Genomic DNA, 15558 nt, shown 5'->3' with positions numbered 1-15558 from the left:
ATGGATAGTCTGCTGTCTGCCTTCGGAAGGATATAAAAGTCCAATATCACGAAGTGCTCAAACTATACAGCTTATTTTGGTTGAATTAAACATAAGTACTCTAAAATAAAAATGCCATAACTTCGAATAACAACATGTCTTCTGTTACTATCTACAACAACTACTCATAGTTAAAGATGCAACAGTATATCAAAGGCCTGAAATGCATTATCCTGTTCTAAGTGCTTCATGCAATATATATATATATATATATATATATATATATATATATATATATATATATATATATATATATATATATATATATATATATATATATATATATATATATATGACAACTTGATATACCAGTGCTGTTGGTATTTCAAACTGACCGCTCCGGTCGAGTCATATCAAATAACTTAAATGGCATTTACAGCTGCCTCGCTTCGCTAATCATTCAGCATTTAGAGTTTAGTGTTAAGACTGGTCGTCCTGTTGTCAGGATAATGTGACCGGGTGGGACATCATGTTATATGTTTTCATTAAGAAAATAACGAGAACAAAAAACAGCAGGACAGTGGATATCCGATTTTAATCAAATTAGCTGAAAAGTATCAATGTGTGCCGAATGATTTGTTTCACTTTCAGATTTTTTAAAAGCTGCATTTCCATTGGCCAACTCAAAGGTCACCAGAATATGGCCCTATGCAGTCGCTGTCAGATCTTCACTTAAGACAGTGGAAATCTGATTTTAATCAGATGGACACATACTGTAATCTATGTAATGCTTTGTTTAATTTTTTCCTTACTATTTTATAAAACCTATTAAAACGTTTCTAAAAACAGATTATTTATTATTAAAATGTCCGAAGGCCGCTCTCATACATCCCCTCGCATTTCCTCCTCACTGGTTGGTAATGGTAAGACTGCAGACTAATCTCTCTCTCCCTCCCCCCCCCACCCACCCTCTGGATAATCACATAAAGATATCGACTATAATCCGCGCAAGAACAAGCATGGCGGATTTTAGCCTCTATCGTGCGACGATGTCTCTGGACCAATGCAAGATGGTAAAAGTTACGGTCACACGGACCAACAGAAAGGAGAAATCTAGAAATGGAGGATATATACAATTTATGGTCGGTGACGATATTAATTAAATCATAATAGTAACTTAGATCAACTGTAAATACATTTAAATCTTTGAATTACCTTTTGTGGTTCGACATTTCGCTTAGTTTATATTTTGCTCCTCGTTTTAATATGCTAGCCGGTAAGTGGATGGCTGCGCGTTCAGTGTTCAATACCTAACCAAAAACAGTGTAGGGCTCTATTTTCTTCTACTTTTTAAAACCATCTTTCACGTTTAAATCATAAGCGTGTGTTATATTTATTTAATCAATATGAATAAAAATAGAAGTTCAATAACAAAAGAACCAACTTCACAACTTGCAAAGAAGATTGTTATCAGGTGCAAAAGGTAAAGAGCTACATTTTCCAGTCGACACACTAGGCAGGGATGTGCAGAGTTCATTCATTTCGTCAATAAATAGTTACTGTAGTCAGTCTTAAGTGCGTTGGAAATGCAAATATGTATATTTGTATCTGATATAAATACCAAATGTGTATAGAATGTACGCCGTATCTTTGATATGCAACTGGTTGTATACATTTGTCATTAAAAGGAAACTCGACATATATATATATAGAGAGAGAGAGAGAGAGAGAGAGAGAGAGAGAGAGAGCACTGGAAAGGGTTAGCATTACAGTTCCGTACACACCATAAAATATTAAATGGTATGTATGCAGAGTTAAAACGTGTTGTTATCCTTCAAAGTTCTCATTTTGTTCCATGTTAGCGTGATAGGGGACTGTAGAAGAAATCTCAAATATGCATCCGGTTTTCTAATGAATAATGCACTATGTTGCCTACAAATCACTTTCCCCCCAACCTGGCTTGATACTGATGAACAATTTGAGGACCTGCTGTAACATATCCATAAAATGGAGGAATGTTTGCAGACCTACCTGTTTGCAACACATCTGTGTATTTTAGACACCTACAGGTATGTATCGTGTATCTTGAACTACCGCTAGCTGAAGGATCCTTTTGGCTATATGTATAAAATATTTCCGGATCAAATCTTAAATCTGACGACTTCCATATCCATGTAGAATAACTTAACCTTAAGTCCTGTGGCCATTTTGAATTTCGTGGTTACATGCAGCTGTTAAGAAATACTGGTAAGTGCCTAAACTGTACGCTGGTGTGTTCTGGACAGATTTGTATGTAGCTAAATTCCATGATTTATTGAACGAATGAGATCAACCCTTTTGGGAAGACAATTTAGCGGACTTTGGTCAACACATTTGTATGTACAACGTAAGTTTAATCTTTATACTGGTAAACAGGTATCTGCTAAGGTACAGTGTAAACAGGTGTCTGCTAATAAGGCACAGTGCAACATACTCGTTTAGATCAAATCATCGGTCATACAATCATGCCAGAAATGATCATCATCGATATTCATGAGTTGTGACGATGTAGCAAGGCAACTGTAACCGTTTGAAAATATATCTTTTAAGTTAAGTGAAATTTATCCTGCTGTCAATTACTGTATAACAATAAAATTCACAAACTGAAACTCGACACAACTTAACATAAGAAAATAAGTATGTTGCCAGGTAAAAAAGATCCTGTACCGCAATGAAAGCAAACAGAACTGTCTCTTTTGAAACTAAATACAGCCCACCCCTTGAATAATTTGAAATGTTTATTCACAATGAGATAAACTCAAAGATGGCCCAAATTAATTTATTTGAACCGAGAAGATCATATATTTTGATTTTATGGCATAGTACGCACTGGGACCTTGTTTATCGAACAAATCGGTAATGAAATGCGAATTCATTTTACCCTCGTAAGTGCAGAGTGCTTCCTTCACAAACAATAACAATGTATCCAAAGAGAAGGGCGATAATCAGATTCGGTGTATGACATGCGTATACTCCCTTGTAAAACAGAGACGTCAGTGATTAACATTCCAGGACTAACGGTACTAATTCAGTTTCATAATAAACCTATGCAAGCAAAATTATATTAAAAATTCAATAACTTCAAATTTTTGAGTGCTCATGATCAAACCTATATTTATCAGTATAGATGAAACCCGGATGTCATCTTCTGTGTAGAGGAAAGGATATGAGCCGCGGCATTTTCTGGACCTGCATGTGTTTGAAACATGTGGTTTCATTGCCGCATCAAAGAGTCAGGTGCTAAGTTTAGTAATGAGTGCTCCAAATTCAAGACTGTTAAAGGACTGAAATTCCATCAATAAAACAATGTCTCTTTTTTTTTTCTTCGTAAAACTAGGATAAGCTCTCAAAAGATCCTTTTTCCTAAAACATAACTTACATTATTAATCTATTTTATGTTCACCCATTTCCAGGCTGGTTCCCATTTTCCATATCATTAGTACCGTGTGTCCTCCATGGTCAAGGCAGCAGATCATATTTGGCTCGCTTGTACGTAAAAAAAAAATGTCGGTCACGTGGTAAAGTTTGGCGAGACAATGTCCGTAAAGTAAACACAAAAAGATATTATTCACTTATATTCTGTTTCTAAAAGAATATGTTTTCCTTTCATTTATCAGTATTTATTACTCACCTCAACCATAACATACCGGTAAGTTGAGAGCTTTGCGCTTAGTGTACGCGAAAAGAAAATCACACGAAGATGCATTCTAGGGCTGATCCTTTGAGGAAAATTGTGCCTATCCTAAAATGGAAACAAAGATGTACCCGATAATGTGCATAACAGCATTCGAGCTTCACTTCGACGACATGCCTAAGATGGGTCTTCCCATTCATATCTTGCTATTTACCAACCATCACAAACACCCCATTTCACATAATTACTACGGAAAGAAATGAAACTTGAAATATATTAGCCCATGGTTTTGTTTTCTTTTCAAAGTGCCCTTATTTCTCATTACCCAGAAGTAAATCTGTTTGACTTGGAAATCTACCGGTTCTGATTGCTCTGACACCTTGAATAGTATTGAGTTTGAATAATAAAGAACGTTTATTCCTGTTTAGAATGTGGAGAGGGGAAGAGCTTGCTAACATTTATGTACTCGCACTGCATGCTTGATTTCGTTAACTCGGGCCACTCGTTTTTATGTCTATCGGGGAAAGCTTGCTATTACTAGTACGCAAAAGCATTAAAAAAAGGATATATATATATATATATATATATATATATATATATATATATATATATATATATATATACATTAGACAAAGACATAGATATTAGAAATAGACATAGACATTCTATATAGAAATAGACATAGACATTGGACACAGACAAGACATATGCATTAGACACATACATAGACATAGCATAAACATTAGACATTAGACATAGACAAAGACATTAGATATAGACATAGAAAAATGAAATTAAGTATTTTTTTATTCATTCCCCGATGCAGATAACCTGATTCACGCCGTTAAAGTAAGTTTCATCCCCATCATATTTTTTCTAAACGCACCGGGATATTGTTTTGCCCTGTCAGGCCATATGTATGTCCATATGTCTGTTTGTCTCTCAGTTACGTCATCTCATCCAAACCACTGCGTCAAGAGGCACTAAACTTTGTAGTTATGTTGTCCCTATGGACACCATTTGCTAGAGGGTGTTTATATTGGTTTGACGACCTCGGCTCCCTGGGAGAATGTAAAAGATCAAATGTATATCTGATTTCTATTTTCAATTTTCCTGAATGTTTGGAATTTTATAATTTATGAGAAACCAATTGTGAATGGGATTATGTAGATATCGCTTAGTTTATGGAAATTGAATTTTTATGCACGTTTATGTATATATGTAGGTGACCGGATAATGTAACTGATATTTTCCTTAAGTGAGGCAAATGTGTTTTACGATCACAAATATATGATCAGCAGTCGGTTTGCTTTCTGTTTATTCACAATAAACGTTGAAATTATGCCGATTTTGGTGCTGATTATTTTTCTAAGAGTAATTTCATACACAGTATCATTGTTCTTAGCCTTAATTTCAAACACACTCAGCATCATTGTTCTTAGCCTTAATTTCAAACACACCCAGTATAATTGTTCTTAGCCTTAATTTAAAATACATTCAGTATCATTGTTCTTAGCCTTAATTTCAAACACACTCATTATCATTGTTCTTAGCCTTAATTTCAAACACACTCAGTATCGTTGTTCTTAGCGTTAATTTCATACACAACCATTATCATTGTTCTTAGCTTTAATTTTATACACACCCAGTATCATTGTTATTAGCCTTAATTTCATACACACCCAGTATCATTGTTCTGAGCCTTAATTTCATACACACCCAGTATCATTGTTCTTGGCCTTAATTTCAAACACACTCAGTATCATTGTTCTTAGCCTTAATTTCAAACACACCCAGTATAACTGTTCTTAGCCTTAATTTCAAACACACTAAGTATCGTAGTCCTTAGCCTTAATTTCACACTCACCCAGTATCATCTTTCTTAGCCTTAATTTCATACACACCCAGTATCATTGTTCTTAACCTTAATTTCATACACAGTATCATTGTTCTTAGCCTTAATTTCATACACACCCAGTATCATTGTTCTTAACCTTAATTTCATACACAGTATCATTGTTTTTAGCCTTAATTTCATAAACACACACATTATCATTGTTATTAGCCTTAATTTCACACTCACCCAGTATCATCTTTCTTAGCCTTAATTTCATACACACCCAGTATCATTGTTCTTAGCCTTAATTTCATACACAGTATCATTGTTCTTAGTCTTAATTTCATACACACCCAGTATCATTGTTATTAGCCTTAATTTCACACACACCCAGTATCATTGTTATTAGCCTTAATTTCATACACACCCAGTATCATCTTTCTTAGCCTTAATTTCATACACACTCAGTATCATTGTTCTTAACCTTAATTTCATACACACCCAGTATCATTGTTCTTAGCCTTAATTTCATACACAGTATCATTTTTCTTAGCCTTAATTTCATACACACCCAGTATCATTGTTCTTAGCCTTAATTTCATACACACCCAGTATCATTGTTCTTAGCCTTAATTTCATACACAGTATCATTGTTCAGAGCCTTAATTTCATACACACTCAGTATCATTGTTCTTAGCCTAATTTCACACACACCCAGTATCATTGTTCTTAGCCTTAATTTCATACACACCCATTATCATTGTTATTAGCCTTAATTTCATACACACCCAGTATCATCTTTCTTAGCCTTAATTTCATACACACTCAGTATCATTGTTCTTAGCCTTAATTTCACACACACCCAGTATCATTGTTCTTAGCCTTAATTTAACACACACCCAGTATCATTGTTATTAGCCTTAATTTCATACACACCCAGTATCATCTTTCTTAGCCTTAATTTCATACACACTCAGTATCATTGTTCTTAGCCTTAATTTCACACACACCCAGTATCATTGTTCTTAGCCTTAATTTCAAACACGCTCAGTATCATTGTTCTTAGCCTTAATTTCATACACAGTATCACTGTTCTTAGCCTTAAGTTCATATACACTCAGTAGCATTGTTCTTAGCCTTAATTTCATACACACCCAGTATCATTGTTCTGAGCCTTAATTTCATACACACCCAGTATCATTGTTCTGAGCCTTAATTTCACACACACATCCACTATCATTGTTCTTAGCCTTAATTTCATACACACCCAGTATCATTGCTCTTGGCCTTAATTTAAAATACACTCAGTATCATTGTTTTTAGCCTTAATTTCATACACACACATTATCATTGTTCTTAGCCTTAATTTCACACACACCCAGTATCATTGTTCTTAGCCTTAATTTCAAACACACTCAGTATCATTGTTCTTAGCCTTAATTTCATACACACCCAGTATCATTGTTATTAGCCTTAATTTCATACACACTCAGTACCATTGTTCTTAGCCTTAATTTCATACACACCCAGTATCATCTTTCTTAGCCTTAATTTCATACACACTCAGTACCATTGTTCTTAGCCTTAATTTCAAACACACTCAGTATCATTGTTCTTAGACTTAATTTCAAATACACTCAGAATCATTGTTCTTAGCCTTAATTTCATACACACCCAGTATCATCTTTCTTAGCCTTAATTTCATACACACACATTATCATTGTTCTTAGCCTTAATTTCACACACACCCAGTATCATTGTTCTTAGCCTTAATTTCAAACACACTCAGTATCATTGTTCTTAGCCTTAATTTCATACACACCCAGTATCATCTTTCTTAGCCTTAATTTCATACACACTCAGTACCATTGTTCTTAGCCTTAATTTCAAACACACTCAGTATCATTGTTCTTAGACTTAATTTCAAATACACTCAGAATCATTGTTCTTAGCCTTAATTTCATACACACCAAGTAACACTATTCTTAGATTTAATATCATACACACCCAGTATAATGATTTCAGCCTCAATTTCATACACACACAGTGTCATTATTCTTAGTCTAAAATGCAAGAACGTCTGACACGTGAAGTAGGGATTTAGCAGAAGAAAGACGAATTTTAATCATTATCAGATACTAATGAAATATCTGGAATAACAATTTGATATCATGTGGTAGATCTTTTCTGAATGTGTAAAATACAAATAGCTATGCCCAACCCATCCCTAACCTCGGAATCGGTGAACCTTCTGAAATTTCGTGCTACGTCTTGCAAGTCCCGCACTTGTTCTCTACGGTCTTATACTGCAAGATATGTTTCTCTTTCGTAGTCAATATTTTTATTGAACTAAATAACTTTTTCGGACGTGAATTAAACTGGAATGAAGTTCCATTTTCTAAGTAAAAGAATGTCAACAAAGTTTCTCTCTCTCTCTCTCTCTCTCTCTTTACATACTATAGGATTAAATAATCATGATTGGGTATTTATCGATGTGTAAATTTTACCTAATCACTCACAAAGTAAATAAAGTCCGAAGGACTTGATGTAAACTTTGTGAGTGATTAGGTAAAATGTACACATCGATAAATACCCAACCATGTAAAAATTCTTCTTTTAGCGAAGAACCCGTGGAATATGTAATTTATTGATGAGCGTTCCAAATAAATCTACGCTATTGTCTTCCACGCTCAGTTTCTTTCTTACTTGCAGGATTATCCCATAGCTCAGTACCTTCACTTTGTACACTATTTACACTTGTACACTTTGGTCCGGTACGCCCAACTTCTTTTCTATGTACAAAGCACCCAATGGTCAAGTATGCTCAGATTTTACACTACTTACACTAGCACCCTTGGGTCCAGTACGCTCAATTTCTATTTTACGTACACTAGTACCCGATGGTCCAGACGCATAATTTCTATTCTTCGTACATTAGTACCCCATGGTTCAGTATGCTCAGTTTTTACACTATTTACAATAGTACCCTATGGTCCACTACGCTCAGTTTTTATTATGCGTACAGTAAGTATTACCCTATGGTCCATTACGCTCAATTTCTTTTCTACGTATACTAGCACATGGTCAGTACTCTCAATTTTTACATTACTTTCACTAGTACCCTATGGTCCAGTATGCTAAATGTTTACACTGCTTACACTAGTACCCTAAGATCCAGTATGCCCAATCTCTTTTCTGCTTATGCTACATGATTTCCATAGTAACATACACAAATTTCGAATGCGGAAAATTAGAAGTATGAAACGACACCTCAACCAATTTCGCTTGACAAGTATACCTTTCCTGGTTTGAAGTACCTTGCACGGCTTGACAGTTATATTTATCGTGGTTTGAAATACCTTGCACGGCTTGCCAGGTATACCTTTCGTGCTTTGAAGTGACCTAGCACGCTTGACAGGTATGTCTATCGTGGTTTGAAGTACCTTGTACGGCTTGACATGTATGCATTTTGTGGTCTGAAGTACCTTGAACGGCTTGACAAGTATATATTTCGTGGTTCGAAGTACCTTGAACGGCTTGACAAATATACCTTTCGTGGTTTGAAGTACCTTGCACGACCTGACAAGTACACCTTTCGTGGTTTGAAATACTTTGAATGGCTTGACAAGTATGCCAATCGTGGTTTGAAATACCCTGTACGCTTCAGAGTTAAGCCCCGGAAAGGAAAATATCTACGGACGCACAGACAGAAAAAACTGACAGCCGGGTATAAGCTCATAGTGATAGTTATGTCTCCCGTAGGTACAGTGGGACGTAACAAGATCCCAAATAATGAAATTAAATTTATTTTTAAAGTTTAGGTGAGAAACCGAACCTGCATCCCACTGATGGTGAGTCCGGCAATTTGAATACCGCTGATGAGGTTTTTGTGTGTCGATTAGGACTGATGGTGATCCATTTTATTAACATGTGCGATAATCACTGGTTTTGTCATCGAATGTAATTTCATTGCACGAAAATATATATAAAAAACAGGATGCGGAATTTAATAAAATGTTTGGTTTGAATAACTTCCATATTTATTTAATAAAATCTCTCTGCGTGTAGATGTATTTACAGGTTTGGATAATGGATGTTTTGACAATGTAATTTAGAATAATTCACGCTTATTCTCAATTTCTGTTGTGGGAAGAAATGCCGTCTATATTATATAGCACGCATAAGAACTTCATCTCTCTAACATCCAAATGGTACAAAACTACGAGTCTACCTCAGTCCTACCAACTGGTGCAAAACCACGAGCCTACCTCAGTCCTACCAACTGGTGCAAAACCACGAGTCTACGCCAGTCCTTTCAATCGGTAACCCAAAAGACTAAAACTATTTTTCAAAAAATTAAGAGGTTATCTGCACAGATGCGTACTTAGCGAAAACTTACAGAACTCAAAAAACTTGAGATGGAGGTTACAGCGACCTACATCGAATACGAGGGTGTCGTATTTTAAAGGCGCATCGATGACACAAAAAGTTAAACATACGATCATCGACTTTTCTCTTCAAGTTGCTGTATTTAAAACATAGAAACAGTGACTGATTTGCTCACGTAAATATATGGTGAACGAGAGTACACACTCAATTGGAAACAACAGTTATACTAGTTTCGTAAGCTGCAAGTCTCAGAAAGATGGATAACTGTTGCAAAGTCATGAAAGCGCTACGATAGGTTTCAATGCACTTCTTCACATGATGGCCACGAAATGTGCCAAATACCACTAATCTGTCATTCGCAAAGTCGATATCAGTCATACGGATCGAACCTCGAATGTATGCCGATAGCTACCATCCGGACATCGTCGATTATTTGTGACACAAGGATCGACAGAGGAGTTCCGAATGCATCACACTATTTTTTTTCATTCACAACTTCTCGGTCAATCCTACAATAGATCTAGTCGTAGAATCAGTCGAAATGATCTGAATAGATTGCGGTTTCAATTATGCGAATACACTTTCGGCGAACAAAATGCGTGATTTTTCTGTAAATTACTTCCCCATCATATAACTGGGGCATTTTTATCTCATATAAATAGACAAGGTGATCCGAATATGAAATCTCTCTGTGACCGTACTACTAACTGCAGTAAAAAGATTGCGTCAGATATGACATAAAATTTGTTCATGAAAAAAACAACGCAATAACTCTTTTAAAATGGATGGTTGGAGTAAATTTGTTTGTTCTTATGAACATTTTCGGATAATAACCAAAACATGTAACAAGTAAGACAGAAATCTATCAACAACTAGCTGAATTCACCATATTATGCGCTACATTACATCCAGATATAACTGGAAGGAAAACAAATTGCTTGTTAAAAACCGATTTTATTACATGTAAAATGAAAATTCTTTATATACTGAGTTATCGCTCTTTAGCACGTTTATAGGGCTAGTTCTCACTTTCTCTTCCGTAATTAAAGGCATATTTCGAAGTCAAGATCTCTGAAGGCAGTAATAATTCCTATAATAACGTTTTTGCATCCATTCTGGTTTTGTATCAAACAGACAGACGGTTGGACTTGACGTTTTCGTAGATAATTCAAAGTTTGGAGATAATTTGGACATGATTTCATATTAATTGTACGCGTCTTGGATATAATTTGGACATACTTTCATGTTAAATGTACATGTTTTGGAGATAATTTGGACATGATTTCATATTAACTGTACGCGTCTCGAAGATAATTTGGACATGATTTCATATTAACTGTACGCGTCTTGGATATAATATGGACATACTTTCATGTTAAATGTACATGTTTTGGAGATAATTTGGACATGATTTCATATTAACTGTACGCGTCTCGGAGATAATTTGGACATGATTTCATATTACCTGGACGTGTCTTGGATATAATTTGGACATACTTTCATGTTAAATGTACATGTTTTGGAGATAATTTGGACATGATTTCATATTAACTGTACGCGTCTTGGAGATAATTTGGACATACTTTCATGTTAAATATACATGTCTTGGAGATAATTTGGACATGATTTCATATTAACTGTACGCGTCTTGGAGATAATTTGGACATACTTTCATGTTAAATGTACACGTTTTAACATTGTATCTGAGTATATTGATCAAATATGTGTTTACTTATAGAATCAAAGGTAGCTTGTCAAAGAGCTACTCTGGATTCCCAGAGTAAATAGTACAAATTAGACAGCCTTGCCAACTGGTACCTTCTGTTGTTTGAAAATCTGAGTTCATTTTTAGTTTTTACGACATAGTTTAACATATGTTTTCTGTGATTTGTTTTCAAGCTCTAATTAAAACTTTCTCACGACAGTGAAACAGTAAGTCAATGTATCGGCGATTAACAAGACTTGACAACATGACATTAAATCTATATAGATTATAGCGACAGTAGTTAAGTGGGGCACCCTAGGGACAATGGGACTTAGCATTAAAAAGACCCCTGGGCAACTCTAGGGACAATGGAAATTTAACATGGAGAAAAATCGTGGGCAACTCTAGGGACAATGGGAATTTAACACAGAGTTTGGGTCTGTCTAGGGACAAGGGGAAATTAACATGGGAATAGAGTTTGGGCTTGTCTAGGGAAAAGGGGAATTGAATATGGGATTTTTTTTTTAAAAAAAAAAATTTTAAATTTAAATTTAAATTTAGGCAATGGAAAGGCTATCTCTTTTCGAGAAATATGGCTGGCCCTGAAAAGGGCCTTTGGGTTTATGTTAATGTATTCATTAACATAAAGGGTACCGCATTGGTCTTCTTCTTGTCCTTAGGCTACGTCTCACTGTTGGTCCGTAAATCAGCACTCTTTTCAGGCATCCTTGTCTTTCAACGTAGATCCTACGTATCCACAGGCTGGTGTTTGTCCTGTGGACATACATGGGTATGTCCGTCCGGAACATCATGGAAGACACAAGCGTAGAAGATTGCACATCGGTCCACATCTTGAAGCGACGAGAACAAGTGAATCAATGCACTGAACTGCGCTTATTTATAGGTAGAGGTAGGATTGAAACGGATTGAGTTCATTCACCAATCCAAACACGCGTTACAAAATTCAGTCAGCCCGCATCCAATCCGAAGAGAGTAGTCTGTGACGTCAGTTGGTCTATATAGATTCGCTAGCGCTTGTGTGCAGTCAATCTATGCGACAGTGATTCAACATGACGGAAACTCAGAAAACGATCCATTGGGGTGCACCAGCAGGGGAGACTGCCCAAGGGAACCCGGACTTACTTTCAGAAGAGGTACATTGGGATTTTGTGGATTTTCTTACCTCGCAAGAATTTGTTCCGGAACCTTCGTTACCTTCTTCATTACCGCAAGTGGAGAATTTTAGACAGAGACAGAAAGAAGAATTGGAGAAATTTATGCAACGACAAAAGGAAGCGGAACAAGCTTTTCTCCTACAGCAACAGCAACAGCAACAAGAAGAGGTAAGAAAAAAACAACAGCAACAACAGCAAGAAGAAGTAGCAGCAAAGAAACAAGAGGGTGAAAATCAAACGGCTACGGTACTGTTGGACATTTTAGCGGAGTTAAGAAGTCTGAAACAAATGTATCAGACTTCTTTATCACGACCGAAGAGAATACGACCTTCCCGAGCTAAACACGCCAACCCTGTGACTAAGCCTGTCGTACCACCCTTAGTGATTTCAACCCAATCATCAGAAGTAGGCCTTGGCCGTGGCAAAGGCTTAAGGCAGTTAAAGTTGATTGGTTAAACTCACCCCTACACCAAAATAAAAAGGCCCTTTTCAGGGCCACCCACGTTTCCCGAAAAGAAATACAATTTCAATTTGCCAATAACTCAAAAATAAACCCCACCCATTTTACCCTTATAGTACGTGTCTGTGTATGAGTGCGTGAGTGTAGCTTCTTATTTTAAAATCAAAACTCAAAGACACTTACCTTATATCATTCATGTATTCTTTTATCCATTGTTACAATCCAATTCACAATTCACCACAGAACACTTTAATTAAAAGTTCATTGACTTCTTCTTTCTCCTTGTTTAGTCTCTCTGTTTTTTGAATTTCTTCACCGTCACACTCTTTTCCTCTTCTTCTTCCTCCTCGCTTTCTTCCCTTCTTCTTTTTTTCTCCTGTTTCTTTGCTTCTTTTAAATAGAATTGTCTTTTTTCTTCCTCTTCTTCCTCTGAAGAATCCCTCTCTTCTTTCGAAGAATCCCTCTCTTCTTTCGAAGAATCCCTCTCTTCTTCTGAAGAATCCTTCTTTTCTTCTGACTCCTCTTGTTTCTTTTTTGGGCAATCTGGAGACCAATGTCCTTTTTCTTTACAATAATAACAGGTATCTTGACTTTTGTCTTTTTTAGCCCCTGTTTTTTTTCTTTTTTGACGGTCTGGACACTCTGAAGACCAATGCCCTTTCTTCTGACAGATATAGCAAGTATCCTGACTCTTATCTCGAAAGGAAGGAGAGTAGTCCGTCGGCTGGTCTGAAGAGAATTTTCTAATGACCCCTCGCAAAGCTCTGACGAAACGTTCCATCTGGGTAGTCTCTTCCATCGTTCTCCTCGGTTTGAGAGTGAAATGAATAGTGAAAGGACAAGACACACCCTTTTTATATACGCTGGTTTGCCATGACTATAAATTAGTCTATGGTGTTTGAACTTGAGTCATTTGACGTTTTGCACTCAAGATGAAACGATCCTATTCATTCGAGAAGAAAGAAGAAGAAGAAAGTAAGAGGCAGAAACGTGATCTATCGCCTCGTACCAGGGATGAAATCTTGGCACAAATTCATGCCAGTGATTTTGAAGAGGACATGAGTGAACCAGAATCCGAACCCTCTAAACCAAGTTCGTCACCCTTAGTCAACCCTGAAAAATACTATTCCATTCGAGAGACGGAAAAGCGCTCCTCTAGAAAATTTAGAACCACGGCTTACACCTACACGGTGAAGTTTAAAGATTTCAAGGCCGACGTACCCTTAGAGAAAGCAGAAGGGTTTATCACCGAGATGTGGGATTCTTTGCTCACTGCACTCAAGCGACAATGTCAACCCAAAGAAGACGATCGCTTGACACTATCCATAGATCACGACGGTTTGAAATCCCCTGTTTGGATCGAGTTTAGCAGACCCGCAGAACTGACCCCTTCCAAAGTCATGGACAAGATTCAACACGTACAACAATCTAATGACCAGTTTGACATCACCGATGGTAAAGCCACACTGAAAATGGCTCACGTCTCTCTTCCTCAAGGGACAGGACGCAAAAAGATGTTATTGGTGGACGACCTTCGCAAGACCAAAACAAGTCTCGTCCGAATTAACAACCCTCAAGACCAGATGTGTTTAGCTCGAGCCATCGTGGTGGGATGAACCTATGCCAACAAGAACGACACGGTAGAATGGAAAAGAACCTGGGAGAACATTCGAAAATCGAACCGAACCAAACAACGAAACGAAGCAGAACTCCTGTTGCAACAAGCTGGCCTGTCCAAAGACACACCCTGTGGCATTCCTGAGATGCAAAAATTGCAAGATGCCCTAGCTCCACGCTACACCTTGAACGTGCACCCTCAAGAAATGCGCGGGTCTCTGTTGTTTCGAGGCCAGGATTTTAAGGACTGAAAATACATTCATGTCTATCATCACGATGACCATTTCGATACCATTACCAGTATCACCGGATTCCTGGGATACAGTTATTATTGTGAGAAATGTGATTATGGTTATAACAATCGAGAGCAACACAAGCATTGTGGATTGAAATGCCCAGGATGTTTGGCCTCTCCACCCTGTCTGAGCGAAGAACCAGTGCCTTGTTCGACTTGTCTGCGCACGTTTGTCAGCCCTGCCTGTTACCAGCAACATTTGAAAACACAAGGTTCACAGAAGAAATGTGCTTGTCAACTCCTGAGATTGTGCCCTACGTGTGGACAAGGCATACTTACCAACAATGCCAAGGCACACGTATGTCGAGGAAAGAAAAAATGTCACATTTGTCACCACATCGTGGACTTGGAACACGAATGCTACGTGCAAAAATACCAACCCCCACCAGAGAAAGAGGACGGTCACAAGAAGAAAGGCAATTTCATCT

General features: G+C 36.9%; 1 protein-coding gene across 8 annotated transcripts in view; it reads right to left on the bottom strand.

The window, feature by feature from the left end:
- The window catches only part of LOC149797855 (uncharacterized), a 128439-nt gene that overhangs the window by 63736 nt on the left and 49145 nt on the right, over positions 1 to 15558 (bottom strand). The window contains exon 3 of one of the 8 annotated variants that reach the window (XM_089962872.1): positions 3650 to 3760. The exons of the other annotated variants lie outside the window; for them this stretch is intronic. The gene's annotated coding sequence lies outside the window, so the exon portion shown is untranslated. The remainder of the gene's footprint in view (positions 1 to 3649; positions 3761 to 15558) is intronic. 8 annotated transcript variants of the gene reach the window in all.

Source organism: Sinohyriopsis cumingii, chromosome 6 (assembly GCF_028554795.1).
Source record: "Sinohyriopsis cumingii isolate HCF-2022 chromosome 6, ASM2855479v2, whole genome shotgun sequence".
Lineage (NCBI taxonomy): Eukaryota > Metazoa > Mollusca > Bivalvia > Unionida > Unionidae > Sinohyriopsis > Sinohyriopsis cumingii.
This window is presented reverse-complemented; position numbering and strand designations above follow the sequence as displayed.